The sequence below is a fragment of the Stenella coeruleoalba genome (genome assembly GCF_951394435.1).
Source record: "Stenella coeruleoalba genome assembly, chromosome: 1".
In the NCBI taxonomy this organism is placed as follows: Eukaryota; Metazoa; Chordata; class Mammalia; order Artiodactyla; family Delphinidae; genus Stenella; species Stenella coeruleoalba.
This window is the reverse complement of record NC_137169.1, coordinates 141,531,385-141,554,741: the sequence shown is the minus strand read 5'-3', so window position 1 is coordinate 141,554,741 and position 23,357 is coordinate 141,531,385. Positions and strand designations below refer to the sequence as shown.

Here is a 23,357-nt window from a genome sequence, read left to right as displayed (position 1 = left end):
CTATACAGGCAAAATCTCACACAGAAGGATACACATACACACAAAAAGAGGAAAAGGGGAAAAAAATCATAAATCTTCCTCTCAAAGTCCACCTCCTTAACTTGGGATGATTCGTTTGTGTATTCAGGTATTCCAGAGATGCAGGGTACACCAACTTGATTGTGGAGCTTTAATCCGCTGCTCCTGAGGCTGCTGGGAGAGATTTCCCTTTCTCTTCTTTGTTCTCAGCTCCCAGGGGCTCAGCTTTGGATTTGGCCCCGCCTCTGCCTGTAGGTCGCTGGAAGGCGTCTGTTCTTCGCTCAGACAGGTCAGGGTTAAAGGAGCCGCTGATTCGGGGGCTCTGGCTCACTCAGGCCGGGGAGAGGGAGGGGCACGGAGTGTGGGGCGGGCCTGCGGCGGCAGAGGCCGGCGTGACGTTGCATCAGCCTGAGGTGTGCCGTTCGTTCTTCCCGGGGAGTTGTTACTGGATCCCGGGACCCTGGCAGTGGCGGGCTGCACAGGCTCCACGGACGGGAGGTGTGGAGAGTGACCTGTGCTCGCACACAGGCCTCTTGATGGCGGCAGCAGCAGCCTTAGCGTCTCATGCCCGTCTCTGGGGTCCGCGCTTTTAGCTGCGGCTCGCGCCCGTCTCTGGAGCTCCTTTAAGCAGCGCTCTTAATCCTCTCTCCTCGCGCAGCAGGAAACAAAGAGGGAAGAAAAAGTCTCTTGCCTCTTCGGCAGCTCCAGACTTTTTCCCGGACTCCCTCCCGGCTAGCCGTGGCGCACTAACCCCTTCAGGCTGTGTTCAAGCCGCCAACCCCAGTCCTCTCCCTGCGCTCCGACCAAAGCCCGAGCCTCAGCTCCCAGCCCCGCCGGCCCCGAAGCGTGAGCAGAGAAGCCTCTCGGGCTGGTGAGTGCCGGTCGGCCCTGATCCTCTGTGCGGGAATCTCTCCGCTTTGCCCTCCGCACCCCTGTTGCTGTGCTCTCCTCCGCGGCTCCGAAGCTTCCCCCTTGCGCCACCCGCAGTCTCCGCCTGCGAAGGGGCTTCCTAGTGTGTGGAAACGTTTCCTCCTTCACAGCTCCTTCCCAGTGGTGCAGGTACCGTCCCTTTTATTTTGTATCTGTTTATTCTTTTTTCTTTTGCCCTACTCAGGTACGTGGGGGGTTTCTTGCCTTTTGGGAGGTCTGAGGTCTTCTGCCAGCATTCAGTAGGTGTTCTGTAGGAGTTGTGCCACGTGTAGATGAATTTCTGGTGTATCTGTGGGGAGGAAGGTGATCTCCGCGTCTTACTCTTCCGCCATCTTGAGCTGAAGCTCAGCTGAAATATTTTTGTTAATGACATTTACTTACACTCATAGGTAAATAATTATTTAATGTTTTTCTTCCATATTAGATTATAGACTCCAATAATTGATTTGGCCTCAGATCCTAACATAGTACCAGCACATAATGTGTTATCAAAAGTATATTTTGAGTGAAGGAATGAATTTATATAGTACTTTCTAATTTGCCAAATGTTTTCATGTACATTTTCTTATTTTGCTTTTTCATAGCCTACTCTTTTCGATAGCTTGGGTAGATATTATTGCCGTCTGAATTTTACAAATGAGGTCACTAAAACTTAGAGAGTTAAGTGATGTGCTTATGGTCACAGAGCTACTAAGAGTAAAACAATGATTCTCATAGTGTGGTACCTGGACCAGAAGTAACAGTTTCACCTGGGAACTTGTTAGAAATGTGAATTCTCAGGCTCCACCTCAGACATACTGAATCAGAAACTCTTCAGGTGGGGTCCAGAAACTTTTGTTTTAATAATTGTTCCAGGTGATTTTGATGCATGTTAAAGTTAGAGAAGCACTGCTGTAATGAATGAACTTTCACTGTATCCTCTTAATCCGAATTCTGTATTATTTCTGCTTTACCATTTTGGCTCTCTAATACTGCTTAAATGTAAAGAGGAAGGTCTTTGATATTATCATGCCAACTTGAGTCTCTAAGGGGAAGAGTCCTTACTTCCATAGCAAATAATTACTTAGTGAGGAACTAGTTGGTCTGTAAATGTCTTCCTCCCCTGCCCTCCTTCCTCCCTCCCTCTCTTCCCTCTTGCCTTTTTTCCTCCCTCTCCCTCTCCCTCCATCCCCCTCTTTCTTTTCTTTTCTCTGGTATTGGTATTAGGATAACACTATCTTCATAAAAATTTTTGGGAGGTATTCCCTTCTCTTTTAAATTTTGGAAGTGATTGTATAGAATTAGTGTTAATTCTTCTTTAAATGTTTGGTGGAATTCTCCAGTGAGAACATCTGGGCCTGGAAATTTCATTTTTGGAAGATTTTAAGTTACAAATTCAATTTCTTATTAGTTTGAGAACTCTTCATAGTACCTATCATATGAGGTGATTGTGATAGTGTTTTTTAAGGAATTGGCCAATTTTGTCAAATTTATGTGTGTAGAGTTGTTCATAGTATTCTCCTATTATTATTCAGTTGTTTGCAAGGTTTATAGTGATATACTCTGCTTCATTCCTGAGTTTGGTAATTTGTGTCTTCTCTTTTTCAATCTTGCTAGAAGTTTGTCAATTTTGTTGATCTTTTCAAAGAACCAGCTCTTTGTTTCAATATTTTTCTGTATTGTTTTCCTCTTTTCAACTTAATTGATTTCTGCTCCAGTTTTTATCATTTCCTTTCTTTTCTTGCTTTGGATTGATTTTGCTCTTCATTTTCTAGCTTCTTGAGATGGGAGCTAACATTATTGATTTGAGACCCTTTTTAAGCATGTGCACTTAGTGCTATAAATTCCTGCAGCACTACTTTAGCTGTGTCCCACACATTTTGATATGCTGTGTTTTCATTTTCTTTTGGATAATTGTACATTTTTTAAATTTTGCTTTGAGACTTCCTCTCTGATCCATAGATTATGTGGAAGTGTGTTGTTTAGTTTCTAATTGTTTTGATATTTTCTTATCTTTTTGTCATTGATTTCTAGGTTGATTCTGTTGTGGTCAGAGGACACGTTGTATGATTTCAATTCTTTTAAATTTGTTGAAGTATGTTTTATGGCCCCGGATATGTTCTATTTTTGTTTCATGTGTACTCGAAAAGAATGTATATTTTGATGTTGTTGGATGGAGTATTCTATTAATGTCAGATCCTGTTGATTGATGGTATATTAGTCTGCTAGGGCGGCCACAACAAAATACTACAGACTAGGTGGTTTAAACAACAGAGATTAATTTTCTTTCAGTTTTGGATCCTGGAAGTCCAAGATTAAGGTGTTGGCAGGTATGGTTTCTCCTGACACCTGTCTCCTTGGCTTGAAGATGGCTGCTTTCTCACTGTGTCCTCAAAGAGTCTTTTCTATATGAGCACAGATCCCTGGTGTCTCATTATCTGTATGTCCAAATTTCCTCTTTTTATAAGGATACTAACCAGATTGAATTAGAGCCCACCCTGATGGCCTCATTTTAATGTATTTATTTAAAGGCTCTATCTCCAAATACAGCCACAACCAAAGTACTGTGGGTTAGGACTTCAACATATAAATTTTGGGGGAACACAGTTCAGACCATAACAGATGGTACTGTTGAATTCTTATATAGTCTTGCTGACTTTCTGTCTAGTTGTTCTATCAATTGTTGAGAGATGGGTGTTGACATATCCACTATAATTGTTGATTTGTCTATTTCTCCTTTTAGTTCTATCAGTTTTTACCTCACATAGTTTGTAGCTGTGTTTTTTGGAACATTTTAGGCACATTTAGGATTGCTGTGCCTTCTTAGTGTGTTTAATTTTTAAGGTCCCTCTCTGCCTCTGGTAATTTTCTTGCTCTGAACTTTAAATGATAATAATATAGTCACTCCTGCTTTCTTTTGATTAATGACAATTATCATTAATGTTTGAATGATATATCTTTTTTCATCCTTTTACTTTCAACCTACCTATATTGTATATTTGAAGTGAATTTCTTGTAGACAGAATATAGTTGGTTCAAGTTCTCTAATCTACTCTGACAATTTTTGTCTTTTAATAGGTATTTTTAGATAATTTACATTTGATGTAATTATTGAACTACAGTACAAAATACTGATATACTCTTGAACAGTGTGGAGGATGGGGCACTGACCCTCTACACAATTGAAAATCTGTGTATAACTTTATAGTCAGCCCTCTGTATCTCCAGTTACACATCCACAGATTCAACCAACTGTGGATTGTAGTACTGTAGTACTTATTTATTGAAAATAATCCAGATGTAAGTGAACTTGCTCAGTTCAACCTGTGTTTTTCAAGGGTCAAGTATATTAGGGCTAAATTCTGCCATTTATTTGGTTTTCTCTTTGTTCACTTTACTTTTTGTTTCTCTGTTATCTTTTCCTGACTTTCTGTGGATTTATTGAACATTTTTTTAGAATTCTATTTTAATCTGTCTATAGAAGTTTTGAGAGTGTCTCTTTGTATAGCTTTTTTAGTGGTTGCTCTTGGTATTACATTATATTATACATAACTTATCAGAATTTAACAGTCATGTTAATTTACTCTTTCAAGTGAAGTATAGAGACCTTATCTCCCTTTATATCCCAATTTCCTCCCCTCTTTATACTTCAATTTTATTAAAACTTTCCCTTATGCACACTTAAAACTACATCAATGTGTGTTATAATTTTTGTATCAACTATCGTACATACTTTAGAAAGGTCAGGAGGAGAAGGAAAGCCTATTGGATTTACTTATCTTTTTGCTCACCTGCTTTTTCTTCCTTTGAAAGTTCTTTCTTTTACTGTTTGTTTTCTGTTTAGAGAACTTCCTTTGGCCATTTTTGCATGTGTTTGCTGGCAACAGTTTCCTTCAACTGAGAATGTCATGATTTCTGCTTCATTCCTGAAGGATGTTACCACTGGGTATAGAATTCTGGGTTGACAGTTCTTTTTTCTCAACACTTAAACAATATTGTGCCACTTTCTTCTGGCCTCCATGGTTTCTGATGAAAAATCTTTATCAGAACTCTTTTCCCCTATTGGTAAGGTATTGTTTTTCTCTGGCTACAATCAAGATTTTTCTTTAGTTCAGAAGTTAATTATGCTGTGTCTTGTTGTGGATTTCTTTGGGTTTATTCTGTTTGATATTCACTGGGCTTCCTGAAACTGTAGATTTGTGACTCTTGACAAATTGGGGAAGATTTCAGCCATTAATTTCTTCAAGTATTTTTTCAGCACTGCCCTGACAGTTTCCTAAGGCTCTGTTCATTTTTCAAAACTCTGATTTTCTCTCTATTGTTCAGATTGGATTTCTATTGTTTTATCTTCTAGTTCCCTGATTCTTTCCTCTATCCCCTCTATTTTGTTATTGAGTTTTAATTTTTTTTTTTTTTTTTTTTTTTTTTTGTGGTACGCGGGCCTCTCACTGTTGTGGCCTCTCCTGTTGCAGAGCGCAGGCTCCGAACGCGCAGGCTCAGCGGCCATGGCTCACGGGCCCAGCCGCTCTGTGGCATGTGGGATCTTCCCGAACCGGGGCACAAACCCGTGTCGCCTTCATCGGCAGGCGGACTCTCAACCACTGCGCCACCAGGGAAGCCCGAGTTTTAATTTTGATTATTGTAATTTTCAGTTCTAAAATGTCCATTTGGTTGTTTTTTATATCTTTGGTTGCTTTGTTCTCTGAGACTTCCTATTTCTTTGCTGAGGGTTTTATTCTTTCATTTGTTCATAATTACCTCTCCTCCATCTTCCAGGAAATGAAAGTCTGTGTTTCCTGATATAGTTCTTTTCCCAAAGTGATGAAGTACTTTTTTTTTCAGATATAATTTATTTTTTTGAAGAAAATATACCTGAATGAAAATGTATTCCATGTAATTTTTCCAGTGCCTTGACTGTGATGTTTATCCAACATACCTCATCAGTATTTAAGAAGCTGCCTGATTAATTTTGCCCATTCTGCCTTGGTTTTCAGACTTCCTTTCTATGTGTACAGGGAGTTATGTCATATTAGTCATTTAGCCAGGAGAGCCTATTGCCAACAGGCCTCCAATATTGAATAATTCTGGTTGGGAAGTGGCTAGGAAAATGTTAACATTTGTTCATGGAAAGTAGATAAATCATTAATCAACTAATATATGATAAAAAATGTAGCCCCTGGGACTTCAGTTGGGCCTTGACTAATTGGTAAAATTTGATTAGGGCTGGAAGAAAGGGATGGATTTTTGGATTTTACAACATTGCTTAAGTAAGGAGACTATTTGAGTGAGTGTTAGATAATCCTGTCTGGAGTGAAGGGAACATTCTGGAATGCCCTGTGAAGTACTCATTGAACTAGTTAGAAGGTCAAGAGAGATCACAGTGGCTCATGTAATCTAGCTCTCTGGCTTCCATGAGGACCACTTCAATGTGGAATCCTGAAGCATTGGAATCCTAATATGGTCAGCTGATAGGAGCAAGAAGCATCACCAGAGGGAAGGATTTGTTTGCTGAATCATCAAGAGTTCTGTGAGCTCTTATGCTTCAGGTTATTCTGTAAATAGGTCTTTCCCTTCTTCTCTGATGATGTTCAGTGGTAAGCAAGAGGTATTTAAGTCTTTGTGAACAAGTCTGAGAAAACTGGTTTATATATCTCTTTGTATTTTGATCCTTAAATTTTTCATGTGTAGAGGAGAACTCTCTGTTTACCCATAGTAGTTAAGCAAGACCTCAGGTTGTGCATTTTTATCTTTGACTCCCCTTTCTGTGCTGCCATGATTATGCCTTCACCTTGGTTTTACTGTTATTACTTTTACCCTATTGCATTATATGAATTTCTATAAGCTATTTAAATAATTCTTGAATACGCTGGGATCTAAATAAACAAATAAAAACCTATTTGCCCTACCACACAGCACATTTCTGGACCTCCGTTTTCTACCTATCTTCTTCGGATCTTTCCTCCTTCTCAGGAAACCAATTCAAACTGACACAGAATGAAAATGAAAATCCCCTTTCACCTTCCCTGAGTCCTCAATCTCACTTCCCAGGACTAACCATTAAGAGTATCTTATGTATGCTGGGCAATGAATGTTAAAAGAAGCCTGAAAACTGTTTGATTAGATATTTTTTTCTAACTTTTTTCCCTAAAATCTTATGTATCATGAATAAGAAATATGGGACTCATTATCCCCTGAGACCATATAGGTCAAGTATATGAGCAGTTTTAAACAAGTTTTATTTAAATTTATAGACAAAAGGTCCATCTAATGAATTTATTCATTAGACCACAGGGATGTTCAGGGCCTGTATGGAGCATTCAGAGATAATAAAATGGGGGTAACCTCCATGGTGTCCATGACCATCCTTGCATCTAATGTCTAATGATGGGCTAGTAACTGTTTAACTAGTGGCAAAAAAAAGATGTGAGTGTGTGTGTGTGTGCATGTGTGTTAGATACAGAAATACCTATATATACTTTGTTATAAATGTTACTGGTATACAGATGTGTAGCACACAATTTACAAGTAATAATAGCATATACAGTATTTCTTATCATAAATGTTTTGTTGATTTTTGCTGAATTCTTGTGTCTATAGACAACCTATGGGTGCAATTCAACCACGACATGAAAAATGGAGTTTCATTCTGATCTGCCCTTTTCCCAGTAAAATTTATTGTCATCGCATCTGTTGTATGATCTATGATTAAACTATTTCTCATTCTTGTACAAATCACATTCATTAAACAGAAATCTCTTTCAGCTTCAGTACTATGTATGTCAAAACTTCAGTCACTTATCAATGACATGAGTGACTTCTTTGCTGAATTAGATACTTTTCAAATGCTGGGAGAGTATTTCCTCCCTATTTTGTGTGCCTTAGAATATATGGCTACAGATATGATACACTTTTAAAAAAAGTTTCATCTGCAATGTTAACATTTTCTTCATCTCTTTCTTAAGCACAGGCAATCAATAAAACAATAAATCAAACCCAGATTTTTAGCTTTTGCTGATTTCCATGGTGCAGACACTCCCACCTTGGCTGATTTCTAGTTACCAACATGATGCTTCTGAAAGAGGAACTGGGAAGAGACGATCAGTAACACACCATATATAGTAGAGTCGTCCTTCTGTATCCACGGAGATTGGTTCCAGGTCCACCATGGATACCAATATCCATATATATTCAAGTCCCTGAAATAATGTAACACAATATTAGCATACAACCTATGCACATCCTCCTGTATACTTTAAATCATCTCTAGATTACTTATAATACCTAATCCAATGTAAATGCTATGTAAATTGTTGTAAGTACAATGTAAATGTTATGCAAAAAGTTGCCAGCATATGGCAAATTCAAGTTTTGTTTTTTGGAAATTTCTAGAATTTTTTCCAAATATTTTTGAATATTTGGTTGAATTCATGGATGTGGAACTGGAAGATATGGAAGGCTAACTGTATTTTCATCATAAAAACGTAATAGATGTATATATAGGAGTATAAATTTTTGTAAAATGCAGTAAAGTAATTAAGAAGTGAGAATTTTGAGTATTTTTTTACCTTTCTTTTTCAGTATAATTCATTTAATTTTAATTTCTAATAATGGCTGTGTTTAACACTGGCTCACAAAATCTGTGAAACTTTAACAAGCCACTCCTTTGTGAGCCTCCATGAACCAGCTGTATCACCCCAATGTTTATGCCACTGTCAGAGAAAGAGTTGAAGCAGATCAGAATATGCCACCCCAAACTATGGTACTTTGGCTTAAAGATTATTTTGAGCTGAAGGCAAATGAGAAAAAGCAGATACAGGATGAGCTCTCTGTTCTCCCCTCACTGCCTAACAGCAGGGCATAAATTTATCTTGTGATGTGTCTCTCCCCTCCCATACCAGGAAGAGGAGAACAGCCTTTATCATTGGAGCCATAAGTGGCACTGATTTGAGTCTGCATAAACAGAGCTTACTAAATGATCCTTATCATGAGCTTCCTCTATATATTTCCTAGTCACCTTCCCACATGTCATTGCCCTTAGAAACCCAACCTCCTTTCTTTTGTCTAGCTACATATCCACAATTTATAGTCCTTTGTTAAAATGGTATATAAGCCTCTGGGTCTAACTGCTTCTTTGTTTTTGTGTGTGTGTTTGTTTTTCTGTTTTTTTTCTTTCCTGTGAAGCCCCTATGCAAGTAAAATTAAAAATATTAATACAATTTGTATGGCTTTCCCCTCCTTATCTGTCTTTTGTCAGTTTACTTTTCAAGCCTCTGTTATAGAATCTAAGAGGAGAGAAGAAAAGTTTTCCCTCTCTATAGTTCATTGGGGGTAATTCTGGTTTATAAGGGGATTTTCTAAAGCCAAATCCTGAAGAATAGAAAAGACTTTAGGTTTTCCAACTTTGGGGTTTAATTACTCCTCCTTCCCTTATAGCCTCATGAATAAATGCATTGTGGGTAGGCAGTTTCTTATCCTTTATACCCCTTACACTGTACATCTTTGATTCTCTGTGAATATTTTTTTTTCTGAAATAATGAGCTTTGTAATGGCCACTTCAGTGGCAAAAGATGATGGTGGTGTTAGAGAAGAGAACTTTCCCTGTGAACGAAAGCCTTCATATCCTTGGCATCCCTGACTGCAGTGAGAATGGCCTATTGGATCTTGCATACTTTAACCTCTCAGAAGGGGGATAATGTGTTTCTTTGGTTTTCTTAAGGCAGTGGGGTGTTCCTTCTGACATCCTGCAATGCCAAGGCAGAAGCTGCCCACTCCATGGGAGGCAGTTAATTGAGTTTTCTGAGGTTCTCCTACCAAAGATGCTTGTCAGTGTATGTACAAACTCCTGAGCTGGACCACTCTCTTCTGCCGTATCATAGCTTGAGGTCACTTTCCAAGGGGAAGAGATCAATCTACTATCAGCAGCTCTTGCCTCTGCTGCCTTCTTAAAGGAGTAGACTCCCTGGAGCCACCCTTACAATTGCAGGCGTTGAACAATAATCAGTATCAAGGCTGCAAAGAACTAAGGCCTTTATTTGTGGTCTTAAGAGCTGCATTTCAGGAGAGACAGATTAAGGTGAAAGAGTCGAAAGGCTTATAAAGACAAAAAGCCACACAACTGTTAAAGTTGCCCAGTGAGAATTGTGATGGACCCTGATGCAAGTCAGGAAATATTTGTCCTTAAGGAATCATGAGTTGTTTCAGGAGAGGGGCTTGATAAGTAGACGGGCTGTTACAGTTATTTTAGGGTAAGAATCCAGTAAATATCTTGAGTTTCTTACAGATGTTTTGGATGCCTTCATTAGGACAGTAAGTGGTCAATAGGTCAGATTCCACCTGGGCCGAGATGTGCATAAGTCACACTTCCTCAGTGGTCTCCTGGCTCCATTTGAGAGAGCTCATATAGGGCTGCAATTCCATTTTGCTTTTCTTCTCACACAAGACAACCCCCTTCTCCTATTGCTAGTGATGACATCTGTGAATGATATGGTAGCATTCAGTTTGAAGTTTGCTTTTTATGTATATGATATTTCCATTCCAACAGCAACATTTGTTGGTCTGACCCCACTGTGGTAGGCAAAGAAGGTTAACAAGAGTGTATGGGAAATAAAAAATAGCAATTAGGAGGGATATGGAGAGGACTTGTAACATTTTTTCTTACAAAAAAAGAAAACAAGCACTATAAAATGTTTTCCTTTATGCTGTGTTGAATTTATGGTAATTCAGTGAAGGTGTTTTACTGTTTTTAACACATCAATGACAAGAAAACAGCCTCAAGAGATTTCTTTGATTCTTTTTGATCTTGAAAAGGAACACAACTTAGAAATGGGGAAAAAACAGACCTAATTAAGATAGTCCGTAAGTTCTATTTTTTTCTTTCATTCAAAAGGAAAGATGTCAGTCGTGTCTAGAAAAGCAGTTTGATGACTTTTCTCTTGCCTGTCTACCATGGATATTGTTCTGTTGTTTTAGAACTTAACACCCTTCTCCTGAAACTCTGAGGTCTGGTTTCAGAGCTGTCCTCCTAGACATGAAAAGTAATACTGGAAAAAGAACATATAACTGCTTTTCTTAGAGTGCTGAGTCAGGGACAGCAGCTGGTTCAGAAAGGATTCTGAACTGGAAGTGAGCTAACAAGGTCAAGGGAAAGCTTGAGAATCAAGTCCAAGTTCAAGATGCACAGGTAATTCAGAACCCTGAAAGGATGAAGACGTTAGTGACGAAACTTGCAAAGGCCAAAGAAACACAATCCACAAGAAGCAGAGTCAGAGGGGATTTATTAGCAAGAAATGATCTCCCATAGGAGACAAAGCCTGCTTGCTGGCACACGTGTTTAGATGTTCCAATGTTACGTGTGTCTTACACTGTGGCCAGTCCCAGAATTACAGTGGGGAAGGGATGTCTCTCTCCCCAAGCTCTGGTGATCTTGACAAACAGAACTCAGTTACAGCAGAGCCTTTTAGAAAATGACTCAATATTATGACATTTCCTAACCCATATCTATCAATTTTGGGGTTTGCAAAGTATTTTGTGGGATCACATAAAGACAGGAATGCCATCTGTTTTTCAATGAATAAATATAAGTCATTTTTTTTCCTCATTCAAAACAAATCAGTGTGAAGGGCTCTAAGTAAGAATCTAGCAAACACATGACCCTTTATGGAGGCTGCTGAAGATTCGGTCATTCAGCTAATTTGTTTCTCAGCTGAACACTTCCTTCTCTGGTGGTGGTACAATTAAAAGTGACTTTTATTCTTACTCATATATTTTAAATTTTGTACCTACAATAGATTGTTAGTTAAATTCTGGATCATAAAGAATATTGATGCTGAAACATGGATATAATCCTGTAAATTAATCACAAGATGCTCTTCCCTATATTTATAAGTTTAATTTATCTGATGGAAAAATTTATACAATACCTTGAGATGTTTCCAGAACTTTGAGAAAACGAATACTTACAGAGAAACTATAGTAATGATTATACCCAATTTATTGGGAATAAAGACTATATGTCAGCAATATATTATATGTGAAGAGGGTTTACAAGTAAAAATATAAAACCTTTCTGAATTAGTTTAGAAGTAAAATAAAAAGTATGAAAAGTCTAATTTGTTGCCAAAAGGTAGTTAATTGTAGTGTACATTTAAATATATATACATATATATTTTACATCTACATGTATATTTACATGTATATAATTATATAATATATATATAGTTTATGATCTCCAAACCAAATAAGACATAGGCGGTTTTACTTTTTTTATGGTAAATTGTTTTATATAACAAAATTAATTTAATGGAACTTAAGTCACAATGAGTCTTCATACATCATGATTATTATTAATGATAATATTAGTGGGACTTTTATAATGCAATCAATACTATTCCACTCTAAAATAAAAGCAAGTCTTTATATAAAATAATTTCTTTTCAATACATGCACCCCTATGTGCATAGTAGCACTATTCACAGTAGCCAAGTCATGGAAGCAACCTACATGTCCATCGACAGATGAATGGATAAAGAAGATGTGGTAAATATATACAATGGAATATTCTCAGCCATTAAAAAGAACAAAATAATGCCATTTGCAGAAACATGGATGGACCTAGAGATTATCATACTAAGTGAAGTAAGTCAGAAAGAGAAAAACAAATACCATATGATATCTCTTATATGTGGAATCTAAAATGTGACACAAACGAACCTATCTACAAAACGGAAGCAGACTCACAGACATAGAGAACAGACTTGTGGTTGTCAGTGGGGAGGTGGGGAGGGAGAGGGATGGACTGGGAGTTTGAGGTTAGTAGATGAAAACTGTTACATTTAGAATGTAACAGTGGGCTTCCCTGGTGGCGCAGTGGTTGAGAGTCCGCCTGCTGATGCAGGGGACATGGGTTCGTGCCCTGGTCTGGGAAGATCCCACATGCCGCAGAGCGGCTGGGCCCGTGAGCCATGGCCGCTGAGCCTGCGCGTCCGGAGCCTGTGCTCCACAATGGGAGAGGCCACAACACTGAGAGGCCCGCGTACCACAAAAATAAATAAATAAATAAATAGAATGTAACAGTTTAGCACAGGGAACTGTATAGCACAGGGAACTACATCTAATCTCCTGGGATAAACCGTAATGGAAAAGAATATATATAAAAAAAGAATATATATATGTGTATAACTGAGTCACTTTGCTGTACAGCAGAAATTAGCACAACATTGTAAATCAGCTAAACTTCAATAAAAAAAATCATTTCTTTTCATATACCACTTAGCAGTTGAAACAAAAGTTCTAAGAGAGTTTGGGGATAATTATGCCCATGGAAAGAGTTCACAGTTCACATCATACCAGAAATGCTGAGATGCAATGTTGAACCTGGATGAACCCTTTAAGAACATCTGGGCAGTGCCCTCAGTTGTATCGGTGAGGGATAATTAAGCTTAAAATTTCATGCATTTCTATGTGACACAGGCCAAATGTTGTACCCTGGGACACTGCCCCACACTGTGAAATGCTGATATAATATGACTTGTTAATGGCACAGATGGTATTCAAAAATGTATTCCCTGTGTGGTTTTCTCTCTTATCAACAGAACGGTGTGAAATTCATTATTTTCGTAAGAAACACTGAACAGGGGGCATCAACAAAATTACATTTTCTGTCTTGGAAAACGGGGTCAACTTCTTTGTCCATTGACGCTATCCTCTGAACAATGGATTGAGAGTGAATTTATTGTCAAATTTAAAGAACTACCCTATTTGGGGAGAATATTTTTAAATGAACTTATTTTAAAAATATTACTTGGTAAATGTAAATATCAAGTAAAGAAAAGTTAGTTTGAACTCTTACTCTGTAGTTTTTATTCATTGGATGAACTTTTGGGATAAGTATTTTTCTCATCCCTACCACCCTATCTATGGAATAGAACCCAAATATCTTCTAGGCTGTGGGCACCCATGGAGTCATATTAAAGTAAGATATTTCCTCCTCAGAAGCAGAGACTCTGGGAGTCCCTGGAGTGTCTTCTATGTGTTCACGTGCAGTTTTTCTTCTACTCCCAGCTGGTACCCTTGCCCACTGTCTGCCAGAGGGAAAAATATGCGTGAGCACTGTTGCACAGGCTCTGGGGGAGTGCCGCTCCCAGGCCTGTTACTACCCTGGTTGGAACCCACAGGTGCCAAATATTGGTCTTTATGTGTCCCCCCTCATGCTAAGAGTGACACCGTGTTCCCCTCTAAAAAGGTCCCCATTCTCCACCTGGATGAATTTGGTCTCTTGGTCCTGGAATAAGCCTGATTGATCTCAAGACATAAGTTTCTCTGGGAAATGGTGCCTTTGGCTCCTACCTGCAGCTTCCTCAAGGTAAATGTAGACTTAGGTCTCTAGGCCTGGGTGGGGACACACCCACACACGCAGAGCTGTCATCTCCTGTAGCCTTTTCTTCTGCCTTCCTCCAAGACATTTTCTTGGGTTTTTTTCCCCCCTCCATTCACGTCAACTTAGGCAATAGATCCTGGAGCTCCAATGGCTCACAGGTTCACCTGACACAACCAGATCTTGAATCTCCTTTGGGGCTGGCAGGGAAGCTCTGCTGTGATAATTAATCATAGCCTAGAGTTGTGGTGTGTACATCTGCTCCTCCCAAAAGATCTGTGAGATGGTATTTTCAACTCTGAAAGGGTAACTGAGTTGCCTGAAGGTAGCAAGAGGCAGAGGCAAACTTATTCTGAATCTACTCTCTGACTCTTTATCCAGTGTTCTCCCGTGACACACAGTTTCCCTCAGGCATTGTCCACCAAACATAGAATGTAATCTCTGTAAGGGACATTTGGGAGTATCTATTCCAGTGCTTTATTTTACAGATGAGGGAGCTGAGGCTTCTTAAAGTGATTTTCCCAAGAGAAGCTGGGAGTGGAAGCCAATTAAAAAGGGCCCTATGTGTCCTCTTGCAGGGCGTGTGGGTGGGTGATGGAAATGTTCTGCCTCCTATAGACACCGTCTTTCTCTGGAGGAGTTCTATTTAGTTAATGCTTTGAATAAGAGGCTGAAATATTTTGAAGGCTGGAATACAGAGGAGATGCTACTAAAAATGAACACTTTGGATATATCAAATTAGTGGAATCTATTTTGCTCTTTTTCTTCTTTGGGTCTAGATGCTCATCCTCATCTGATGCTTTGCTTGGCAGATGTGGTGAACTTCACCTGGAGAACGTAGAAACCACCTGGTTTATTTGTAAAATGTTTTTTTATGTGCAAGAACAACTTAAATTAGTGTGATATACTGGAAACCCTCAGACCAAGACCCAGAGAACCTGGGCCCTTGCTGAGACTCTGCTACTAAGTGGCTATGTGACATGGGAAAGTCATGTCAGTACTGAGTCTCCAGTTTTCTCACCTGTAAAATGGCCTCTACAATATTGTAATCACAGACTGTTCAAGAAGATGTGAGGTTCAGAGGCAATAAGGTGAAAGGAGCCCCACTGAGTACTGGTAAGTGCTCTGTCTATGTGAGGCACTATCAGTAATTAAGGTGCTTAAGCTTACAGGGCACCCCAGTTGTTACCGAAGCAAACTTGGGTCTGCTTGTCCATGTGCAGTAAAGCCAATCTACTGACACTGGGTTGTGGTGAAGGAAAGTGCAGTGTTAATTACAGGGGTCAAGCAAGGAGTCTACATAGCTAGTTCATTTTTTTTTTTAACATCTTTATTAGAGTACAATTGGTTTACACTGGTGTGTTAGTTTCTGCTGTATAAAAAAGTGAATCAGCTATACATATATATATCCCCATATCCCCTCCCTCTTGCATCTCCCTCCCACCATCCCTATCCCACCCCTCTAGGTGGACACAAAGCACTGAGCTGATCTCCCTGTGCTATGTGGCTGCTTCTCACTAGCTATCTATTTTACATTTGCTAGTATATATATGTCCATGCCACTCTCTCACTTCATCCCAGTTTACCCTTCCCCCTCCCCATGTCCTCAAGTCAGTTCTCTATGTCTGCATCTTTATTCCTGTCCTGCCCCGAGGTTCTTCAGAACCATTTTTTTTTTTTTTTAGATTCCATATATGTGTATTAGCATACTGTATTTGTTTTTCTTTTTCTGACTTACTTCACTCTGTATGACAGACTCTAGGTCCATCCACCTCAACACAAATAACTCAATTTCATTTCTATTTATGGTTGAGTAATATTCCATTGTATATATGTGCCACATCTTCTTTATCCATTCATCTGTTGATGGACACTTAGGTTGCTTCCTTGTCCTGGCTATTGTAAATAGTGCTGCAATGAACATTGTGGTACATGTTTCTTTTTGAATTATGGTTTTCTCAGGGTATATACCCAGTAGTGGGATTGCTGGGTCGTATGGTAGTTCTATTTTTAGTTTTTAAGGAACCTCTATACTGTTCTCCATAGTGGCTGTATCAGTTTACATTCCCACCAACAGTGCAAGAGGGTCCCCTTTTCTCCACACCTCTCCAGTGTTTATTGTTTGTAGATTTTTTGATGATGGCCATTCAGACCGGTGTGAGGTGATACCTCGTTGTAGTTTTGATTTGCATTTCTCTAATGATTAGTGATGTTGAGCATCCTTTCATGTGTCTGTTGGCAGTCTGTGTATCTTCTTTGGAGAAATGTCTATTTAGGTCTTCTGCCCATTGTTGGATTGGGTTGCTTGTTTTTTTCATATTAAGCTGCATGAACTGCTTGTATATTTTGGAGATTAATCCTTTTTAGTTGTTCCATTTGCAAAGATTTTCTCCCATTCTGAGGGTTGTCTTTTCATCTTGTTTATGGTTTCCTTTGCTGTGCAAAGCTTTTAAGTTTCATTAGGTCCCATTTGTTTATTTTTGTTTTTATTTCCATTTCTCTAGGAGGTAGGTCAAAAAGGATCTTGCTGTGATGTATGTCATAGATTGTTTTGCTTATGTTTTCCTCTAGGAGTTTTATAGTGTCTGGCCTTACATTTATACCTTTAATCCATTTTGAGTTTATTTTTGTGTATGGTGTTAGGGAGTGTTCTAATTTCATTTTTTTTACATGTAGCTGTCCAGTTTTCCCAACACCACTTATTGAAGAGGCAGTCTGTTCTCCATTGTGTATTCTTACCTCCTTTATGAAAGATAAGGTGACCATATGTGCGTGCATTTATCTCTGGGCTTTCTATCCTGTTCTGTTGTTCTATATTTCTTTTTTTGTGTGTCAGTACCATACTGCCTTGATTACTGTAGCTTTGTAGTATAGTCTGAAATCAGGGAGCCTGATTCCTCCAGGTCCGTTTTTCTTTCTCAAGATTGCCTTGTCTGTTTGGGGTCTTTTGTGTTTCCATACAAATTGTGAATTTTTATCTTCTAGTTCTGTGAAAGATGTCATTGGTAGTTTGATAGGGATTGCACTGAATCTGTAGGTTGCTTTGGGTAGTAGAGGCATTTTCACAATGTTGATTCTTCCAATTCAAGAACATGGTATATCTCTTCATCTGTTTGTACCATCTTTAATTTCATCAGTGTCTTATAGTTTTCTGCATACAGGTCTCTTGTCTCCTTAGGTAGGTTTATTCATAAGTATTTTATTCTTTTTGTTGCAAGAGTAAATGGGAGTGTTTCCTTAATTTCTCTTTCAGATTTTTCATCATTAGTGTATAGGAATGCAAGAGATTTCTGTGCATTAATTTTATGTCCTACTACTTTACCAAATACATTGATTCGCCCTAGTAGTTTTCTGGTAGCATGTTTAGGATTCTCTATGTATAGTATCATGTCATCTGCAAACAGTGACAGCTTTAATTCTTTTCCAATTTCGATTCCTTTTATTTCTTTTTCTTCTCTGATTGCTGTGGCTAAAACTTCCAAAACCATGTTGAATAATAGTGGTGAGAGTGGGCAACCTTGTCTTGCTCCTGATCTTAGTTTTTCACCATTGAGAATGATGTTGGCTATGGTTTTATTCATATATGGCCTTTATTATGTTGAGGTAAGTTCCCTGTATGCCTACTTTCTGGAGAGTTTTTATCATAAATGGGTGTTGAATTTTGTTGAAAGCTTTTTCTGCATCTATTGAGATGATCATATGGTGTTTCTCCTTCAATTTGTTAATATGGTTTATCACATTGATTGATTTGTGTATATTGAAGAATCCTTGCATTCCTGGGATAAACCCCACTTGATCATTGTGTATGATCCTTTTAAAGTGCTGTTGGATTCTGTTTGCTAGTATTTTGTTGACGAGTTTTGCATCTATGTTCATCATGATATTGGTCTGTAGTTTTCCTTTTTTGTGACATCTTTGTCTGGTTTTGGCATCAGGGTGATGCTGGCCTCATAGAATGAGTTTGGGAGTGTTCCTCCCTCTGCTATATTTGGGAAGAGTTTGAGAAGGATAGGTGTTAACTCTTCTCTGAAAGTTTGATAGAATTCGCCTGTGAATCCATTTGGTCCTGGGCTTTTGTTTGTTGGAAGATTTTTAATCACAGTGTCAATTTCATTGCTTGTGATTGGTCTGTTTATATTTTCTACTTCTTCCTGGATCTGTCTCAGAAGGTTGTTCTTTTCTAAGAATTTTTCCCGTTCTTCCAGGTTGTCCATTTTATTGGCATATAGTTGCTTGTAGTAATCTCTCATGATCCTCTGTACTTCTGCAGTGTCAGTTGTTACTTCTCCTTTTTCGTTTCTAATTCTATTTATTTGAGTCTTCTCCCTTTTTTACTTGATGAGTCTGGCTAATGGTTTATCAATTTTGTTTATCTTCTCAAAGAACCAGCTTTTAGTTTTATTGATCTTTGCTATCGTTTCCTTCATTTATTTGTCATTTATTTCTGATCTGATCTTTATGATTTCTTTCCTTCTGCTAACTTTGGGGTTTTTTAAATTCTTCTTTCTCTAATTGCTTTAGGTGTAAGATTAGGTTGTTTATTTGAGATGTTTCTTGTTTCTTGAGGTAGGATTGTATTGCTATAAACTTCCCTATTAGAACTGCTTTTGCTGCATCTCATAGGTTTGGGGTCATCGTGTTTTCATTGTCATTTGTTTCTAGGTATTTTTTGGTTTCCTCCTTGATTTTTTCAGAGATCTCTTGGTTATTAAGTAGTGTATTGTTTAGCCTCCATGTGTTTGTATTTTTGCACATTTTTTCCTGTAATTGATATCGTCTCATAGCATTGTGGTTGGAAAAGATACTTGATACGATTTCAGTTTTCTTAAATTTACCAAGGCTTGATTTTTGACCCAAGATATGATCTATCCTTGAGAATGTTCCATAAGCACTTGAGAAGAAAGTGTATTCTGTTGTTTTTGGATGGAATGTCCTATAAATATCAATTAAGTCCGTCTTTACTCTAGTCATGTCAAGTTTAGGGAGAGGAACTCTAGAAATTTGGAGAATCACTAGGATCCTTCCTCCCTGGTCCCATCTGTTGTTAAAGGAATTGAGAATTGCTTCCTTTGAATCTGAGTACATTGGATGCCTCAGATTGAAGGTCATCAATTTCTCTTACAAGTGTCTTTTTTTAGAAGGATCAGATGTTGTTCTGATCTCCAGCTGTTGGAGATGAGGGTGGATGAGGCATTGGTGGCAGTGTATTCTTGAGTCACATGACTAGGAATATAACCTGTTCCATCTGTGGCATAGGATGTTACATTTAAAAAAAAAATTTATTGATGTATAGTTGATTGACAGTGTGTTAATTTCTGCTGTACAGCAAGGTGACTCAGTTATACATACATATATATATATACATATATATATATTCATTTTCATATTATCTTCCATTATGGTTTATCTCAGGATATTGAATATAATTTCCTGTGCTATATAGTAGACCTTGTTGTTTATTCATTCTATAAAAAATAGTTTACATCTGCTAATCTCAAATTCCCAATCCTTCCCTCCTCCACCCTCCTCTCCCTTGGCAACCACAAGTCTGTTCTCTATGTCTATGAGTCTCTTTCTGTTTTGTAGATCTGTTCACCTGTGTTGTATTTTAGATTCCATATATAAGTGTTATCATATGGTATTTGTCTTTCTCTGTCTGACTTACTTCACTTAGTATGATAATCTGTAGGTCCATGTTGCTGCAAATGGCATTATTTCATTCTTTTTTATGGCTGAGTAGTATTCCTTTGTATGTATGTACCACATCTTCTTTAGAGGATGGTATATTTCTTTAGGAAGATTCTTTTTGTCTCCTAAGGAAAGTTAAAGGGAAAACTAAGATGCTAAGGAATTCTACTTTAGCAGTTAGGTTTAATTTGAGAAGCAGAACCACAATGAGTGAGATGAGATAGGGGGTTTAAGACTTTACACAATTGCAGGACCTGGCAAAGAAATCTGCAGAAGACTGTTGTCTCTGATGTACCTGATGTGAGCCCAAAATTGTTGTGGGTCTGGAGGACTAACTGTCTGGAAGAAAGGAAAACTGCACATGAAGTGGGAGAGAGCAAAAACCAACCTGTGGTTAAACTAGGCTCCTCAAGGACAAACTACCTTGGACTTGAGGAAGTAGAAGGAAGCTCTGTGGCAGGAACAGGAGTTGCTGTCGGCTGGCAGAGCTCCATGTCATCCAGGTGAGCTGGCAGATCAGTGACAGCATTCACCAGCTGCCACTGCATCTCACGACATTTACCGACCTTCAGAGTATAAAGGCTGCTGCTTCATTTCTGCCTTATAAAAAGTAGGGAAATTTCTCCTTGACAGTCACAACCTGGCACCACGTAGGGAAGGAAACTCTTAGAAATGTAGTCCAGCTTATCTCAGGGAACACAGTACAAAGTCACCAACCACGTCTTCATGGGATCCTTCTTTCACCTAACTATTCAAAGGAATCCTCAGAGCTGCCTTGATCTCCCATATTCCTCAGAATTCTTCTGTGGTCCTAGAAGAGAGGGTGACATTGGCTTCTGATTCAGCTGGCCTTTAATACTAAAATGTGTAGACCCGTGAGCTTTTGTAGTTATTTTCTCACTTATTCCTCCCAGCAAACCTGAGAGATAGGCATTATATCTTCTGCATTTTACAGTTGAGGGTACTGGGGTATTTATTCACCAGGGAATCTGAGGTTGGGAAAGAAGCAGGGACATTATTACCATAAAGAAGTAATTCCTTGGCTTTTAGGTCAGTAGCAATAAATTGTCACAAGTGAAATCTGAAGGACATTGTTCAGTTTGGGCATGTTGCTTGGACCATCTTTTCTTGGATGGGATGCCCTTGGAACTGGCTATTAGCTTGATGATGGTCACTGGCTTCTTAGTAAGCGCATGAGAGCTTTCCAGGTGAAGGGGAACTCCTGGCCATGCTCATTCTGCTGTCAAATCCATCTGAGAAATCAAAAAATTCTCCTGGCAGCCTCAGTGCTCCCTTTGCTTTTTCACCACTTCAAGAGAATTCCTAGCATTCTAAAGTATGAGGTTATACTCATTTCAATCATAACTTGAACCGAAAATGTTGACCTTTTCCAATGCCTTTATAAAATCTTCACCTTCTGGAATCTCTCTCTTCTTAGGGATGAGAAACATCTAATTTTGGAAGCATCAATTGACAGAAAATGTTCTGGCAGCAAAAAGCATCATAGCCTGTTGGGTACTTGGGACTCAATTTCACAGAATAGCCATATTTTGCTTTTTGGGATATTTATCATTCGAAATGCCAGCACTTTGCTTAGTCATAGTTGTAGTTTGGAAGCTTACCTCTAGGAAAAGAGGCTTGGGAAAGGGAAAGAAATAACTTTCGCTTAAGAAAAAAAAAATCTATCTATCTATACATATGTATGTGATGATTGTAGGAAATTCTCTGTTTCAAATGGGTTTTCAGTTTCATAGAAAAAGGCAGGAATGTAAACAAAATAAGTATTCAGAGTACTGTTAAAAAGTCTGTTACACAGTAGTTGAGTCACAAAAGTGAGAGAACTATTTCATAGAGAAAGCCACTCTTCAGCAAGACTTGAATGTTGAACTGGTATTTCCTAAATCAGAGCTTCCCAATCTGGGTGACAGGGCACGTGGATTATAATTGTATTAAACTGTTAAATTCCTTAGTCTTTGGGCTCTTGGAACCTTCTCTATAGACTCCAATATATTGTGTAAATGTTGCCATTTTAAAATGTGTGCCATGGTATGAAAAATGTGGAAGATCACTGCTAAGCTGACACGTGGGAAGAGGGAAGGGTAGTGGGAGCTGCAAAAGCAAAGAGACACAGGTGGGAATCAGCACAGTTTTTTAGAAACATCCAAAGGATTTTGAATAGGAGAGAGTCATGCTCAGATCTGTATCTTAGGAATTTCACTCTTCTCAAAGTATGTAGGTTGAATTGGAATGCTGTAAGACAGGAAGCATGAAGATCTTTAGGGGACCTCTGTAATAGATGAAAGATTATTAAGTTCTGAACAAATAGCATGGGGGATGGAGAGGCAGAGATAAAGATGAGGGATGTCAAAGAAGTAGAATTGAAAACCATTTGTTATCTATTGTTTGGAGGAGGAATAGAGAATTTGTTCATTTATTCATGTGGTCATTTATTCATCACATTTATTGGCTACTTACAGAAGTACTTACTTACTTATTTCTTGGCTCTAGAAAAATAATGGTGAGTAAAACAGATACAGTCCCTAATCATGGACATTATGTTTTGGTAGGGGGTCTTATTGATCAGGTCATCACAAATATAAAATCATTAGTGGTCTGAAACACAGGAGCAGGATGGTATACATTATGTATATATAACAGAGAGCCTGACCTAGTCTACAGTTCAGGGAACGATGCCCTGAGGGAGGGAGGGTGGAATAGGGACCTAAAGGGTAAATAGCAATCAGCCAAATGCTTGGGGGGATGTTGTGGTGGAGAGGAGGGTATAGGCAGAGCCAGCATGTACAAAGATCCTGTGGCCATGGGGAACATAAGACTGTTGGAGGTACTGCTGAAGGAAGACCAGTGTCACTGGAATGTAAAGTAAAAGTAGAGAGCAATGTGAGATAAGACTTAAGAGGACATGGGAGAAAGCTCAGCAGGGCCTTGAAGGTTGTGCCAGGATTTTGGTATTTATCCTCAGGGCAAGTGAAATAAGAGAAGAGTTTTAAGTGAAGTGGTGTGTGTGTATATATGTGTGTGTGTGTGTGTGTGTGTGTGTGTGTGTGTGTGTGTGTGAGATCTGATCACATTTGAATTTTATCAAATCTATAAAGATCACATTGGTTGCAATTGGGGGAATGGATTGCAGAGGAACAAGAGTGGAGACATGGGGAGACCAGTCAAGCTTATTGTGATAGTCAGGGTGAGGCTGAGAGGTAGCTAGAATTAGGGTGATGGCATAAAAGACAGGTGTGGGTGACTCTGAGAGATATTTACCTGTTAGACTCAACAGGACTTGGTCATATCTTGGAAACAGGGAGTGAGACAAAGGGTATACTCATAGGTCTCTGGTTTGGGTGAAGGGTAGATG

General features: G+C 38.7%; 1 long non-coding RNA gene across 1 annotated transcript in view; it reads left to right on the top strand.

Annotated features, from left to right (window-relative positions):
* Positions 1-1,042: 1,042 nt before the first annotated feature.
* Positions 1,043-23,357, top strand: part of LOC307191587 — a 212,769-nt gene continuing 190,454 nt past the window's right edge. Inside the window, exon 1 of the long non-coding RNA XR_013829805.1 lies at positions 1,043-1,077. This is a non-coding gene — a long non-coding RNA (uncharacterized lncRNA). The remainder of the gene's footprint in view (positions 1,078-23,357) is intronic.